At 38.5% G+C, this 16,378-nt stretch overlaps 1 protein-coding gene across 3 annotated transcripts in view; it reads right to left on the bottom strand.

Moving 5' to 3' along the window:
• Positions 1 to 9,643, bottom strand: part of LOC131525583 (nuclear GTPase SLIP-GC-like) — a 29,754-nt gene extending 20,111 nt beyond the window's left edge. For 2 of the 3 annotated variants that reach the window (XM_058753401.1, XM_058753402.1), the window contains exon 1: positions 9,472 to 9,643. The gene's annotated coding sequence lies outside the window, so the exon portion shown is untranslated. The remainder of the gene's footprint in view (positions 1 to 9,471) is intronic. The other variant, XM_058753403.1, reaches the window with a different exon arrangement.
• Positions 9,644 to 16,378: the final 6,735 nt, after the last annotated feature.

Below are 16,378 nucleotides of genomic sequence, written 5' to 3'. Positions count from 1 at the left end.
CTTTTTGGTAAGGGTAATAACAAACTGGTTTACGTTTTTTTTCACTGTAAATTAATTAACCCTGGCTGGAACGTTATTTTACTGAGGGGGCCCCGAGTCAATATGCTGTTCAGGGGGCCCAGAAACCATAGTGGTGCTCCTGCTCTTTTAGCTTACATTTATTTATTTTATTACAGACACAGCATCACAGCCAGAGCCGGCTCAAGGCATAAGCGAACTAAGTGGGTGCTTAGGGACAGTTTATTTTATTTTAATTCGTGATATATTATGTCAATGGACAGTGGTAATTACACGAAAGGGCAATATTAAATAATTAAATAATTTATACATATAATTTTATTATTTCCATAGCGACTTGACCATGTTGATAATATGCGCTGGATGCTGCTGTGTGGATCTGTCAGATTGATTAACATTACGCAAATTCACCTATTTCTCCCGAAATACATAAAAGTAAGTGGCCAGTTAGCTGGGAGAAAAACAGAGTAAACTTTAATAATCTACACAATGTGTATTTGATAGGAATAAAACACGTCGTCCATTAGCCTAATTGAAAGGATTATTATTGGAGCTTTCCATAGAAATCAGTGTGTAGCCCATTTTAAAAACTACATGTATTTTTAACTTAATTGAAGTGTATTTAAATGTCTGAAACCTAAAATGAACTTTATTTGGTTGAAAACACTGAACAGTTATGAAATATGAAAAGCACTGAGAGCGTCTTTCTTTTTGTCTTTTTTTCTGAGCTCGTCTTTCTCTGGCTCAGCACCAGCCAAAGCGTGGCAAGAAGCGTCAAAGGGTTAAAATCGATCGCGTTTTGGGGGTGGAGGGAGCACAAATACAACATGGTTTTGTGGCACAAATCAGGGGTGCATTTCTCAAAACTGATAACAGCTTAACATTATTTACCTTAGCCTACATTTTGGGTCTTTGCTATTAGGCTATATTCCAATATCATTATGCCTCAATTAGCTAGATAGATTAAGAGTTGTTGTTTTATATGTACAGATGCTCTCTGCTGTGTTTAATATTTATTATAAAAAAGTATTACTTGTAATAAAAGTGCAACTTCGATTAATATTTATGTTGTTAAAATAACATTCTGTTCTGTAAATGCATTGTCTGCTGGTTTATTTAGCTACTTTTCAACACACCACATTAAGTATGCCACTTAATACTTTAAGACTTTGAATGTTAAAGTGCAAATTAACACCTGACCACTCTTGTAAGTTTAAAGTTTTCAAGTGTTTTTTTTTTCAAGTGTAGACATCCAAATACAATCAGTAACAACAGCTAAGTCCCTCTAGAGTAGATTATGTTTTGATAAGCAAAATATGTTTGCTGCGTAAATCAGATGGACTGAGATGCAGCGATAACTACTTGGACGGACTTATAAAAAAAATGCAAATTCATTCTCTGCCAGCAGGAGGCACTTTAAAGGGGACCCAACACACACAGTTTCACCCAATCTCATGTTAATCTTGAGTACCTATAGAGTAGTACTGCATCCTTCATATCTCCAAAAAGTCTTTAGTTTTATCATATTTATAAAAGAAAGATACAGCTTTAAAGTCGGCATGAAATCAAAATTGACTATTCTTATTTTTTGATGGAATACTGTAGTGTTTATTATAAAGAATTTATTTAAAATTCATGTGCCCTCGTAATCTTTAATCAAAAATGTTAACCTCCCCTCCCCCTTAAAACGGCTCATCTACTCTTCCGGTTACGAGTGATGGCGCGAGGGCGGAGCTAGTGATGTGAGGTTAAATGCTGGGATAAACGACAGGGAAAAGCTGAAGCTGATGCTTTACTTCATCGCACTGACACCAGTCATGAGGGAGTATGTTACCCTTAAACACTGAAAATATATTAGGATATTATGACAACATTACTCTTAGGACATCGCAAACTAATTTGTTTCATGAATATGACTCAACCTGATGGAGGACGCACTCAGTCATTCAGGCAGTCTCTCTCTCGCGCGCGTGCTGTTTAGGCATGTTTTGTGCTGTTGATCGTGGTCGTCATCCCTAATGCCAAGTTCACACTGCACGATTTTCAAACTCGTCGGATCACTGTTGTTTTCACACTGCATGACTGTCTAGGGTAGCATTCAGTCGCTGCAGTGTTCACATTGCACAATGGATTGCGACAAGGGGTTTCACGTTGCATGATTTCACAATAGGAAGAATCGCCGACAACTCTGTCTGATCCGCAAACTACGTTTCACACCAAAACACACTCGAGAAGTGATAAGGAAATAACGCGATAACCCGCAATAAATATAGCCCACAAATTGTCTGTACGCTGATAGATAACACATGTACGTCTGCAAGATGTCTGTTAAAGATCTCTTGATCTGGAAAGCATCTGCTGTCTATAAACGTCTGACAGACGTCTGTAAATTGTCAGTTTTATATACATTCTAAATCATAAACATCTTTTTGACATCTAAAAGGAGACGTCCTATAGACGTATTCCAGATGAGCAAACACCCTAAAAAATACGTCTTGCAGATGTAAATGCAGACGTCTCAGAGATGAACGTGTGCTATCAGGGATTTCCAGCTACAAAAAGAAAAACAGATTATGCAGGAGGGAGATGCAGGGAACAGGGATTGTGTGTTCTGCAAAGAGTGGTAAATAAAAATTTTGCAGTAACTGTTATGCTGATGTTGCGGCTGGTCAAGCAAATATTTGTGATTGTTTCTTTATGATATAATTGTACATATTAAAATACTGATATGGTCTAGAACTCCTCACTGAACTTCCCTCCGCCCTGTATCTTTGTCTCTCATTGGCTGAAGGTCATCGCCGATGTAGTTTTCAGTCAGAAGTCAGATTGTGAATCGCAGACAGCTCCAGATATTTAGCATGCCAAATATTTCACAGGCGTCGGCGACGTGTCTGTGATTCCCTCAGATCGCGTCTTTGATAATTCACACTGCGCGATTGTCACTCGCGTGAACGAGCTCCGATTTGCCTTTTTTTTTTTTTAAATATTGTCTAACTGTGTCTTATTTAATATTAAACTTTTTCAAACTAAATTTGCTTAAACTTGCTAAAAGTACAGTCTTAAATCATATTTTTATCACTGACGAAAATATTTTGTATTACATAAAAATAAAGAAAAATTTAATTAGCTTATTCTACTTACGTTTGTATGTAAAGTAAAAATAAACCCCAACTTTGCTTTAAAATGCATCAAGATCTCCTAAGTGAAGATCACATGATCACAAACGGAAATCACTTCGCATGTTCCCTTCACTAACGGACTTCTGGAAGGGCCCTTCGTGAAGGGAATCAGTTGTTCACTTTCGTTTGGAACGTCCCTACAAATGGCGTCCCCTTCCCGAAGTGCCCTTCAAGGGCGCAAAAAAGCCGTTTGGAATTTGCCCTCGGACACTTTTCTAACCGGCATGCACCCCGCGGCGATCACCGGTGATCGGTTCTGCGCAGATTTTGCTCATCTCAAACAAGCCTATTCTCTCCGGAAAAAGCCGAGCTCCTGGAGGGCGGGCAGAGCTAAAAAAGTGACGCCCCGTGTGGGCGGAGCTAAAAAGTGACGTGCACTTGCGCCGATCGCCAACAAAACAGAGACATTTGATGCCCACATGTCGTTTCACTTAGCGTCTGCAGTTCTGAATCATGACCGGGATCTTTTATAGCTGGTAATGCTCCGTCTTTCAGCATCAAAGGATGTGTAATCCAGCGTCGAACTGGGCCTTGTTTAAAAAACGTTCGTCAACAAACACTTGAGAAACTCTGTTTCTGCCCCGGAAAAACAAACTGTATCCACTGTTCACTCAACGCTGGGTTCTTTTGGGAAGCTGAACAAGCTGTGTCCGAAACCACTCACTCGTTCACTCATTCACTAAGTCAATGTATTTATTTGCATAGCATCCACAATACATATCGTTTCAAAGCAGCATCAAGTTCTGTTACCTCTATAATGGCTTAACTCTTAACACTGAGCAGTTACCGGGCAATATGACGATATAACAATGATCCCGTTTGAGATCTAGCTGTAGTGCATTCTCCTCTGACAAGATTAGCCATGGTTTTGCTACTCTAACCATAGTTTATCCATGGTATTTAATGAGATTGTGGTTATAGGAATGGTAATACATACACAAAAAACACGGTCGCTACACGTTTACTATAGTAAAACCATGATCAATTGTCATAAGTGTTTTAGCAGTTAGCATATATCAGTACTGTAGTGAAGGAGACGGATTAGTAATGAATATTTGCAGCCTCTCAGACAAACAACAGAGCGATTTTTTTATTTTATTTAAAGAGATTTACATATTAGTCAGTTTTATTCTAAGCGTATGTAAGATGTTTTTCAAAAAATATGAATGTAAAACGGTCGGCTTTTTCTGTGGTGATTTGCATTTGTTTACGCTGTGTGCTCTGAGCGTGACCTAAAACATGGCGGAATCCGACGCGGCGTGACGTAGGTTCCCAAGCTCTATAAGCGCCACGCGGGTCAAATTTACCCGCTATATAATGCATGTATTTTCACACTGTCACTGTCTTGCCGCTTATGTTTTAACGTTGCACATTTCTAGGCAACTCCTTTCCCTCACTGATTTAGCGGTTATCAGTTTCATAAATAAAGTCAAAATGACTAAAATAAGGCGATTTATGGAAGGTAGGTATTAGAAACACTAAATACCATGAGTGACGGAGAGTCTGATGGTAAGTTATGCGTCCTGGGTCGGCTCAGCATCTGACGGCTCATCTGACAGTGATCCAGACATCATATTTAGATGTTTTAGCCTAAATTTACTTATAATTGGTCAAACTTTGGTTTTATTATTTCATTTTTGTCTTGCCATATCATTTATTGTTCGCTACGGTGCTGCTATTTATTCTACTCTTGCCGTTTCCTGGAAAAAAAAAAAAAATGTAATGTTTTTTTTTAATTACCCGAAGTTTATTGTTGTTGTTCTCTTATTCAAATTATAAATGATATAACTAAACAAATTAATAATTGGGCCTAGGTGAAGCTGTGCGCTTGAATTTGTCATAGCATCATCCTATGCAGTGTGGAGAATTATTATTGCTCATTATTGTCTATTGGCTATTTTAGTAATTTAAATAACATGGGTTATCCTACTATATTGATTAATGACATTGTATTATAATATTACACCACCCAAATATTTACTACCTTCTAATTTTCGTTGTCAGTGCAGGCTTTTTTTTTTTCTTTAGCTTAGTCTACTGACCATTATGGATTAGTGTAGGCTGCATTAAAAAGTCTTGAACATAAAACAACAGGGTAAAAATATAGTTGACGACTAGACATAATCATTTCATGACTCTAGACACTTCTTTGTGAAGACAGTGGCATAATACAGTGAAATAATATGTTCTTTAGCCATATAAAAACAGTTACCATGTGTGCGGGTAAAATTTACCCGCTGGCGCTTTTAGGTATACAGCGACTTCTGGCGGTTCTAGTGTTAAATAACTGTATTGTTAGCAAGTTTAGTTTGAAAACGTTTAATAGTAAATAAGACACACTTAGACAATATTTGAATAAAATAATAATAAGAAGAAATATTTATTTGCAACAGCTGTTGGAGCGCTGAATGCTGCACGCACGTGCAGCGTTGTCAAGGTAACATTTTGTCTGTCATTCCCTTCACCAAGGGAGTTCCACACGCTTATACGAGACAGTAATGCCCTACACCCTTCAAAGAACACACTTCAAGGGCTCTGCCCTTCGAAGGGAGTAGGGCATAGGGATGCTCACTTCTGTTTGGAATTCGCCCCATATAAGGAGTTCCACCGTCGTCTACGTCAGCAAGAACCACGATCGAAAAAAATTTACATTTTCGTGTCATGTATTGTATGCATCGTAAAGAATCCACATTCTTTACTTCATTTGTTTTGTAATTCTGGTGTCATTCAGGCACTGTGATTTGCTCTCACTGCATTTTGTGCCCTTAGGAGGCCGGCGTACTGGAGTCCCTACAACTAGTGTCTGTAAATTTAGTCTGATTGTTTTTCATTCTTTATAATTCTCCTTTCGTAATTTTTGGTTAATGTTTTTCATTTCTGTCTCCAGGAGCCAGTGAGGACTCTGTGTGGAGCAGGGGAGGCTAGCCGCTTTCCTTCCATGGTGTGTCTCACGGGGTGTTGTGTGTGTTGGTACAATTTGCTTTACTGTGTGTGTGTGTGTGTGAGGTGTTTGCTGTGGTGTGAATTTAGGTGGATTTGGATGACCTCCCGAGTTGCAGCCGGCCTGCCCTGTTCCCACTAAGCCTGGCCCTGGAGTTATTTTAATAATCTGGTGGTGGGTTTCTGGAGAGAGAGAATTTTATTGATATTATTATAATAAAGTGTATTTTTGTATTGACACTCATGTCTCAATAGATCTTATTTCCTTGCCTTCAACTGGTAAAACGTACCTGTGTCCTTACTGGGAGTATTCCCTGGCGCTCCACCAGGGTGGCGTAGTCGGATTAAACTAATTGTGATTTTGGGGTCTGTTAGACCTATATGCACTGCCCGGGTGTGTCTCACTCGTCCTTAAAAGTGACGCTGCGGGCTCTTTGATCGCCCCCTGGTGGCTGGCTGCAGTACAGGTCATAAACCCCGCCCTCTCCATGTAAACGAATGGGACTTCAGTCAAAATAAAAAAATAAATTACACTTCCAGTACAATTTTCCGAAATATGGTTTTAGTAATTTAAGGTAGTTGTTATCACGCTGATATATGTTCAATTGTTTGTTTTTGTGATATGTTTGATTTTAGCTAGTAATTTGATGCTATAAAAACGGGGCGTGTCGTTATGGTTGATTGGGTCTGCAGGAGTTTGGGCGGGAGTTTGATTCCGCGGCTCCACCTCACGACTCTACTGCGCAGACTCGGGCTCCAAACGAATCTCTACTGCGCAGACTCGGGCTCCAAATGACGTCATTTACTCAAGATGGCAGCGGCCATACTGAGATTCTGGCTGTGTCTCATTTAGAAGGCTGCGTCCTCCGGAGGTCGAATCCTCTGGAGGTTGCATCCTCTGTAGGATGCATAACATATACGAAGTGTCCTCAACCTAGAATTAAACGAGACGGCCTTCGTAGGACGGGCGGGGAAAAAAAACAGGAAGTATCACGTTCAGTGGCGGTTTTAGGCATGGGCGAACGGGGCAGCCGCCCGGGGCGGCATTTTTTCATGACACGTGGGGGGCGGCACAAGCACTTGGAAAAAAAAAAATCATCTGCGACGCTAAGCGGTTTTCTATTATCTATCATATTATCTATCATATAACTGTGCGGGGAATTGGCAAATTGGCGCCCCTGCTTGTTGAGAAGGTACCGAGCACAGAAGCTGTGTGAGAAGTGGAAAGGGGAGGGGGGTGCGGCCGCGGGGGACAGTTGACCTCTCCCAAATTAGTGGGACAAGTGGGCTAAAGTCAGTCACACCCAGGGGCGCGGGAAGTGTTTTTTTCATGTGGGCAACTGTTTAATTGTTGGGAATATAAAAAAAAAAAAAATCGGAGTGTCTATTTAAGTGCAAATAGCTATGTTGCTGGCAGAGGCTATTTAGATTAACTCCACCCACAAATGTATGATTGGGATAGTCAAATATGCAAAAGACGGTTACTAGCTGTCAGATTCAGTGGTGCAGATGGTAAAATTTGCGTTACACTTCTTTCGACACGATCGACCAGGGTTGAAATCTACCTTTTGGCGAACTTTTTTTCTCCCTTTTTAAATTTCAAATCACATCACATCAGAAAAAGCATTTATTTTTTAATAAAAATGAAGGAAATAATCAAAGAGTTGAACATAAAGTATCGGGTAGGGTTAGGGTAGGTGTAGAGAGGGCTTTTGTCCCAATAAGGTGGCATCCATTTAATAATTAGAAATAAAATTTAAAAATTACACTCAATAAGTTATTGCATACTATTTTATAATGTATTACAATGCAGAAGTGCAGATAATTACCACTATTTTTGCAATAAGTAATGTTTTTCTCTAATAATGTTTTTCGCCATGTTTTTATTTTATTTTAACATAGAATAAATAGAATCTAAAGCTATTTGCACTGTGTAAATAACATATCACTAAAGAATACTGCTATTTTCACTTTGTGGTTTAGTCTTGACTTCTGGTCGTGAGTGACAGTGTTGGGGGATGGGAAATCTGTTGATTGTCGAGTGCCAAATAAACACAGAGTGTTTATTATGTATATAGAGTTTATTTATTTAAGTTCTGATAACTTATACTGTTTTGTACAGAATTGTGTTTTTCATGTTGAAGGATTTGTGCAATTGAGAAATATAAGCTTGTCTTACACTTATATTGTTATAGTAAAACTGTTTGTGCAAAATTTTTTAGCAAAAAAACCTAAAAAAAAAATTTTCTCGAATGGGGGTGTTATGGGCGCTATGGGGAGTAATTCAATGTAGAACCGCCACTGATCACGTTGATTTGCCAACACATTTAGAGCATTGTTGCACTCTCACACTACTTAAATTAAGGAAAAATGTTTCTAAATTTGGAAAGTAATTTTTAAAAAAAAAGCTTGTTTTATTTCGCTCAATGTTTGAGGAGCTGCAACGTTCGTACAACGGACAGCTGTTAGAGAAAAAAAGGAGGAGGATATTAAGAACAAAGTTTAACCTATATCAACCTCAAAGTTTTTATTGGAGGCAATTTAAGTTAAGTTGAAAACACCACATCTGCGCTTGTGTGTACATCTGCCGGCACCGGCATTTTTCAAATTAACGACAGTTGTTTATTGACGCAAAGAATTGTGGGTTATCTGTTGCAGCGAAGGATACACCTGACGCATCCTCCGAATTCCCGTGAAAGAAGGTCGCATTCGGAGTGTCCTACTTGCTTTTCTGAAATGAGACAGCCTCGATGACGTATGCACCCTTCGAATGAGACCTCCGGAGGACGCAGCCTTCTAAATGAGACACAGCTGTCACTTTTCTATAATGGAAGGAAGCGGAGATGCGTCGTCCATCTTTTTTACAGTCTATGGCACTGCCATATAAGGGTTTCCTCGGAAACGGCTGTTGGGCTACACTTTACACAAAGCAGCGCTGAGCTTAGAAACGCTGCTTTATCAGGCATAACTTGCTAGATTAAATGAAAACCACATCGAACATTTTCTAAAGACAGTGTTCCTTCAGAAATACAGTGATATAAAAACACCTGCGCCTCGTTTTGATTTTTAAACGTGCATTACGTGCTCATGTTTATTCAACGAAGCCTTTTGGAAAATCGGTCAGTTTTGATATCGTGGTGGGTCGCCACAAATAAATAAATGTATGTGAAACACATCCCACAGCACAACAACCTGAGCCCAACTTCATTACTCATCACTTTAACTTTAACTGTGTTTACAGTCGGCGCCACTAACAAGACCGATAAACAAACACAGACCGGAAGTTAACTTCGGTCCAGGCGCGTGCGCCCAATGAAACCGTCTATAAGCTTACCTTATCCTTAGTCTGCGTATGTGTGTCTCAAGAATCTCAGGTGTCAGTTGTATCTTGAGACTGCAATCTAAAGCGCTGTTTTTCTCTTCATGCTGCTCAACAAGACATTATTTCTAACTGCATCAACGCACTTCCTTTTGTTCATACAGGGTGTGGTGGTTCATCTCAGGTTACAGGATGTTCTCACACAGACATCAAAAGGGGGCTTTAGCACCTGCCCTTTTTTCGTCCTCGAGAGAAAGTGCCCTTTTTCTGGGGAGTTTTTTTTTTTTTAATTTTTTTTTTAAATATATGTAGGCTATATGTGTGTGTGTGTGTTTGTTTGCGCACAGCTTTCCCTGTCAAACAAAAAACAAAAAAATCTAAGTATCAAGTATTCCAGTTGTGTTTGTCTTAGTGTGGAGTGGTGATGAACAAAAGACTAAGCTACCTGTGCCTCGAACAGCTAATTATCCAAAAGGCAGTAATTGTCTTGCTATGTAAAGTGAAAAGTGACCTGACATGTGGCCAAGTAACCCATACTCAGAATTAGTGCTCTGCATTTAACCCATCCTAAGTGCAAACACATTATTATATATCATGGGCATACAGGCTAACTTAATGGAGAAATTACAGCTGAATACAGTAAAATTAATAACGTCATCAGAATCGCCACACTGATTTTGCAAATCAGGCGTTAAGTAGGATAATTAAAATACGCTAATTTGCATACATTTGACACAAGGCATTGCAGATGAATAGGATAAACAAAACTAAAGCATGTCACCACACAACTTCCTGCAGTTATTAGTTAATGACTTACATTAAGAGTCTTTTCCCTTGAGATGTTATGTTTAAATATGCAGAGAGCATGTTTTGGCTAATTTAGAAGAAATCTAGCCTACAGAAGCAGACCAGGGTAGGCTAGGCTTAAAACAAACACCTTAATGTGTATTTTGGAAATTTATTTTAGATTAGAGCAAAAGAAGACATGGAATCAAAATAGACCAAAATCTCAAAATTGAACAGTACATGAAGTATCCTGCTTTAAACGATAACTTCATAATTTTGATTTCAGGCACTTCATCCAATAACTATCCATTCTATTAGTAATGTTGTATGCTGATAAATCTTAAAAACCCTCCCTCAAATGTGAAACAAAGTTCTTGTCACATCTGTTTGTTTGTGTGTGTGTGTGTGTGCGTGTATGTGTATGGTACAGTAAGTGTAATTATTATAACAACAATAATAATAATAGTAGTAGTAGTAATAATAATAATAATAAAACATTCACATTGTGGCTTAGTTTCCTTTGATTTTGCCTGTTCTTGTGATAAAATTAGTGAATGCTAAAGAAGACCGTGGTCTCTGTGAACTGATTATTTTGTAGACATCTGTTAAAAATTAAACAACATGAAACAATTGGGTCAGTGTGAAGGAATTAAAATAAACTGTTAAGTAACTGGTAAGAGTTGTGTTAATATATTTAACGTTTTGTTTAGACATTTTTTTAAATAAATATGAGAAGTGCCCTTTTTTCCACTTGAGCCCCTGCCCCTCCAAATGTCTGTGCACGTCCCTGGTGTGCACAGCTGCATGAAATGCTTGTCATAAAACAGAAATAATCGTAAAGATATAACTTGCACACCCAAAAATATTGACTGTTTTTGATATATCAGTATAGTATTATACATAATGTGGGTGTTATTATTTTGAATACACATTTTTGTCCTTAGGAAGCATGACATGCCTGAAAATTAACAGAAAATAACATATTACACTTTACCCTTATTATATATCTATAAATATAATTTCATTAGCTCAGAAAGTATTACAAAAGTATTATAAAAATTGCATCACACCGTCACACTAAAGGTATTTAAAGCTTGTGGAACTCTTTACTAAAATGTTATTTTAATATAATATATTAAAATTCTATCTTTACTCTAGTTCAGGGGTTCTCAACCCTGGTCCTGGAGGGGCACTGTCTTGCAGAGTTTTGCTGCAACCTAGATAAAACTCACCTGCCTGTAGCTTACTAGCCCTGCGTTCCATTCGGAAGGGCTCATCCCTATGCCCTAATCCCTTCAAAGGGTTTACCCTCCGGAGTGAGAGCTTCGAAGGGTTGAAGGGTGTAGGGGACGCAAAGGATCATGGGAGCCCGAAGTGTCCATCAGTTGTACCCTTCGAAATCCTTCATTCCGAAGGGCCCTTTGAAGTGGCTAGTTTTGAGCACTTCGGTTTGGAACGACCCTTCAATATGGCGGCCATGATTGTTTTCACTCCGAAGTGTCCTTCGGAGGGTGATATATCCCTTGTGGAACGCACCGTAGTAATCCTGAACAGCCTAATTAGCTGGTTCAGGTGTGTTTGATTAGGGTTGGAGCTAAAATTTGCAGGACAGTGGCCCTCGAGGACCAGGGTTGAGAAAGCCTGCTCTAGTTAATAATGTTAAATATATTACACTATAATTGTGCTATTTATCTAGTGAAAGTACAATTCGAGCTATCAAGAATTTGAAATTTTATTTTTGATTTTAAAAAATGTCATTATTGATAATAAGAATTCACATTTTACTAGTAAAAATCCAATTCCTGTTAGGAAAGCTCAGTCATTACAAACTTACTGTTGTGTTCACACAAACAAATACATTTTTACAATTGCATTTTTGCAATTCCGTTTGGTGCCACTGGAGGGATAGTAAATATATGCAGTGCCAAAAAAAAGTGCATGCATCTTGACATTCTCATGTTTTTAAGAAGTGATTTGAGATGTTGTTTTTTTAATTGTTATTTTGTTTTACCCAACTGTCAGACTTTGTCTCTATGTCTTGTCTCCCCCTCCTCTCGTGCCCTAATTTGGAGTTCCTGTCCTTGTTTAGTGATCATTAGTTAACGAGTTCCCAGCCGTGTTTTAGTAATTATCTAGTTTGCCCCAGAGTTCTTAAGCCCTGTGTTTCCTTGTCTCTGTGTTTGGTATTAGATTGTTATAGTGTCATCCTGTAGGTCAGTAGGTTGTAGTAATTGTTAATAAAGTCATTTGTTCCTCGTTTCCCTGGCTCCGATGACACGTGACACCAACCCTGTTCAGATCAGGATAAAGTGGCATGATAAAATTTCTTCTAACTACAGGACACAACCGTTTTTAAAGCATTTGGATCATGTGTTTTGAAAATATTGTAAATCCTTACTGTCACGAATCTGACCCCTGTGGTTCCCTCACCTTAGTTTTGACTATGTGTTATGGACTCCATTTCCCATAACCACGTACCTGGTATTTATTACCCTCACACCTGATCCATACTCCCTGGACTATTTAAGCAATTCACTTCCTTCCCTTCTTTCCCGGCATGGCTGACAATTCTGAGCATTACTCGGTTATAATTTGTCCTGCTTGTGTACAACCCTGCATTGTTTATCCTGTTATGAATCTCTGCTGCCTGCCTACCGTCTCTGCCTTGTTTGTTTGGATATTGCTTGGATTGTTTGCTGCCTGCCCTGACCCTGTGTCTGTCAGTGTATCAGTACTATTCTGATTCAGTTGTAACTTCCTGATGATTAAATTGCTTTTTGCCTTCATGCCTTTTCTCTGCATTCTTCGGTAAAGCTTTAGATTACAACCCACAATATGCGTAAGTAAACAGAAATTACAGCGTAACTTTTTTGTAATTATAGTGTACCTATTCAGTACCTCCGTGTAGGTATGAGGGAATCATATGCAAAGTTTGTGGAAATTATTTTTACTGTAAGTATTTTGAAACTAAGGGGCACCTGTTTTAATATTATGTGGTATGTAGGCTATACAACAATCTTATATTTGCAAGTGATTTAGCAAAAACATACACTGTGTAGGCCTACTTTTTAAACATGCTGGGTTATTGTTTCAATACAAACACTCGGTTGAGACTGTTGGGTTAGGAAGCTGACTTGATTTAACTCAATTTGGGTTGATATCAGTAATAAGTAACCTGATGGTCCTGGGTTAGGTGTTGCCAAGTCTGCGGTTTTCCCAGGGAATTTTTCTCACAACATTGAGGGGCGATTGAAACCCGGGAACTGTGAACTAGTAAAAATGGTGCTTGAGGAGATGGATCAAAACGGTAAGGTCAAAGATGGTAAAATCCTGTCAGTTCGCTATGATACACTGTTTAATCTTGACTTTCAGTGTTTTTTACTGTGTGTTTATTGGCGTGATGGTTTGGCCATAATAGTCTAACTTCGTCAGTGGGAGAAAACATGAACAAATTGAACAAAATCTTAAATATGTTCTTAAGCTTTTCAAAAGAATTTGGTTTAACTAAGCTGTGTAAGTATGGAGTTGCTTTGCTTTTTTCTGAACTGGTGTAATACATTTTTATCTTTTATTATGTTGCTTGTGTTGTTACAGTTGTTATATTGTGTGTGATTTTAATTTTAAAAAATCACACACAATATAATTTGTTTATTTAATGCACAACCAGTAAAATTCCAGTACAAACAATTGCTTTTAAAGCATTATGTTACATTCTTTTGTCTGTGTTGCTTAAGTCACTTAAGTGCCACCAACATCAAAATAAATCACATTCTGACACTCTCGTCACCTTTCTTCATTTTATCATTTTTAGTTAACAACCAAATACTCAACAGACATTTTATAAACAGCAATAATGATATTAATATCCCCAAAGAGATTTAGTATGAATTTGCTCATCATATTAACTGTGAAATTGTATATTTCAAACTAATCTTGCTTCTTAAAACCATTGTGAAACACCATTCATTCTTTTTCTCCCCATAGGAGTACATTTATAATGGATCACCACCAGGGCTGGACTGGGACAAAAAAAACGGCCCTGGCAATTTTTGGTCCAGGCAGCCCACCACCACTTATATATATATATATACAGTGCCCTCCAAAAGTATTGGAACAGTAAAGACAAAATTTCTCTGTTGGTTGTGGAGTCAAGACATTTACAAATATGATTAAAAGATGAATATGAGACAAAACTACAGAATGTCACATTTTATTATTGGGTGATTCAACACATAGATGTTTTACCAGCTAAGAGTTTCATCCGATGTGAGCATAAGTATTGGGACAGTTCCCTCACAGGTCTTTCTAAGTGATCAGCTGTGTCCTGTTGCATTCATTCTTCAGATATGAAAAGCAGGGAATGTGCCGTATCAGTTATATCCATTACTTCTGCATTCTGAATCTTGCATTCGATGATGACAAACCAGGATGAAGATGAAGGAGCTGACTCTGAGAGAAAAGCAAGCAATTTGGATGCTAAAAAAAAAGAGGAAGTAAATTAGAGCTATAGCAAAAACAAAGGGCATGGATAAATCAAGAGTTTGGAAACCACCAGCGACACCAGCAACCAACGACCTGATCGGCTGAGAAAACAGTAGTTGATGACAGACAAATCATAAAAGCTCTGAAAATTAACCCTAAAAGACGTGTCTGTAAAATCACCAACAACTTCCAGAAAGCTGGGGTGATGCTCTGACAATCTACTGTCCTCAGGAGACTTTGACACAGAATTACAGAAGCTACACAGCAAGATACAAACCTCTGACCAGCTCCAAAAATAGAAAGGCAAGATTAGAGTTTGCAAAAAAGCACAAAGGTGAGCCAGAAGAGTTTTGGAACCGAGTTTTGTGTTTATGGACTGATGAGACAAAGATGAACCTTTATCTAAGTGATGGGAAAGCAAAAATGTTGAGAAAAAAAGGGAACTGCAAATGATCCCAAGCATACAGCCTCATCTGTAAAGCATGATGGAGGTGGTGTCATGGCATGGACATGCATGGCTGCCTCTGGAACAGGCCCTCTCAACTTTACTGATGACTTAATGTATGATGACAGTAGCAGAATGAATTAGGAAGGGTACAAAACCATCTTGCCTACCAATATTCAAGAAAATGCCACCAGATTCATTGGGAAGTGCTTCATATTGCATCAGGACAATGACCCAAAACACCCTGCCAGTTCAGTCAAGGAGTTTATAAGGGCAAATAAATGGAAAGTCTTAGATTGCCCAAGTCAATCTCCAGATTTAAATCTGAAAAACATGAATTTCACCAGCTGAAGAGGAGAGTAAAGGCAGAAACGTCGCAAAACAAGCAACAATTGGAATTGACTGCATTAAAGGCTGGGAAAAGTATTTCAAAGGATGAGACCAAGAGTTTGGTGATGTCTATGGGTCCCAGACTCACTGCTGTGATTGTGCGCAAGGGATCTCCAACTAAATAATATCTTTTAATCTTTTATATCTGCCTTATGTTCAACTGTCCCAATACTTATGCTCACATCAATGAGTGGGATGAACACTAAAAGTGCTGTTCTTTTTATTCGGTAAAACATGAATGTGTTGAAACGGCTAATAATAAAATGTGACATTCTGTAGTTTTGTCTCATATTCATCTTTTAATCATATTTGCAAATGTCTTGACTCCACAGCCAACAGAGCAATTTTGTCTTTACTGTTCCAATACTGTACACTGTATATATGATATACACCATGGATAGCGGAACGTACCAAAAGAAGGTGGGGCCACTTCCGGTTTGAGTAATGTAGACAGAGGACGCGGGTGTGTGAGCCTCCCGGCAACTTCAAACTAAATATCAGTAATTACAATCTATAACAGATCAGACACGTACTAAGGGGCAGTAATAGAAGTGAGGTAACAAAATGCCTAACTCTAAAACGAAAACCGATCAAGATACAAAGAAAACTTCGATAAGCAACAAGTTAGCTAAAATGGCGGCGGCTGCTTCGGAGGCTAACGAGGAATTCTCTATGAGTATGCTGAATATGGAGCTGGAAAAACAGTGTGAATACCTCAAAGAGGACATGAGTGCGTTAATCAAGTCTTCCTTGGCACCAATTCAGCTTTCCATAGAATCGTTTCAAGAAACTGTGGATGCGTTTGGAAAGCGTCTTAGT

Source organism: Onychostoma macrolepis, chromosome 19, assembly GCF_012432095.1.
Source record: "Onychostoma macrolepis isolate SWU-2019 chromosome 19, ASM1243209v1, whole genome shotgun sequence".
Classification (NCBI taxonomy): Eukaryota; Metazoa; Chordata; class Actinopteri; order Cypriniformes; family Cyprinidae; genus Onychostoma; species Onychostoma macrolepis.
The sequence above is the reverse complement of the archived record's forward strand: the minus strand, read 5'-3'. Positions and strand labels throughout refer to the sequence as shown.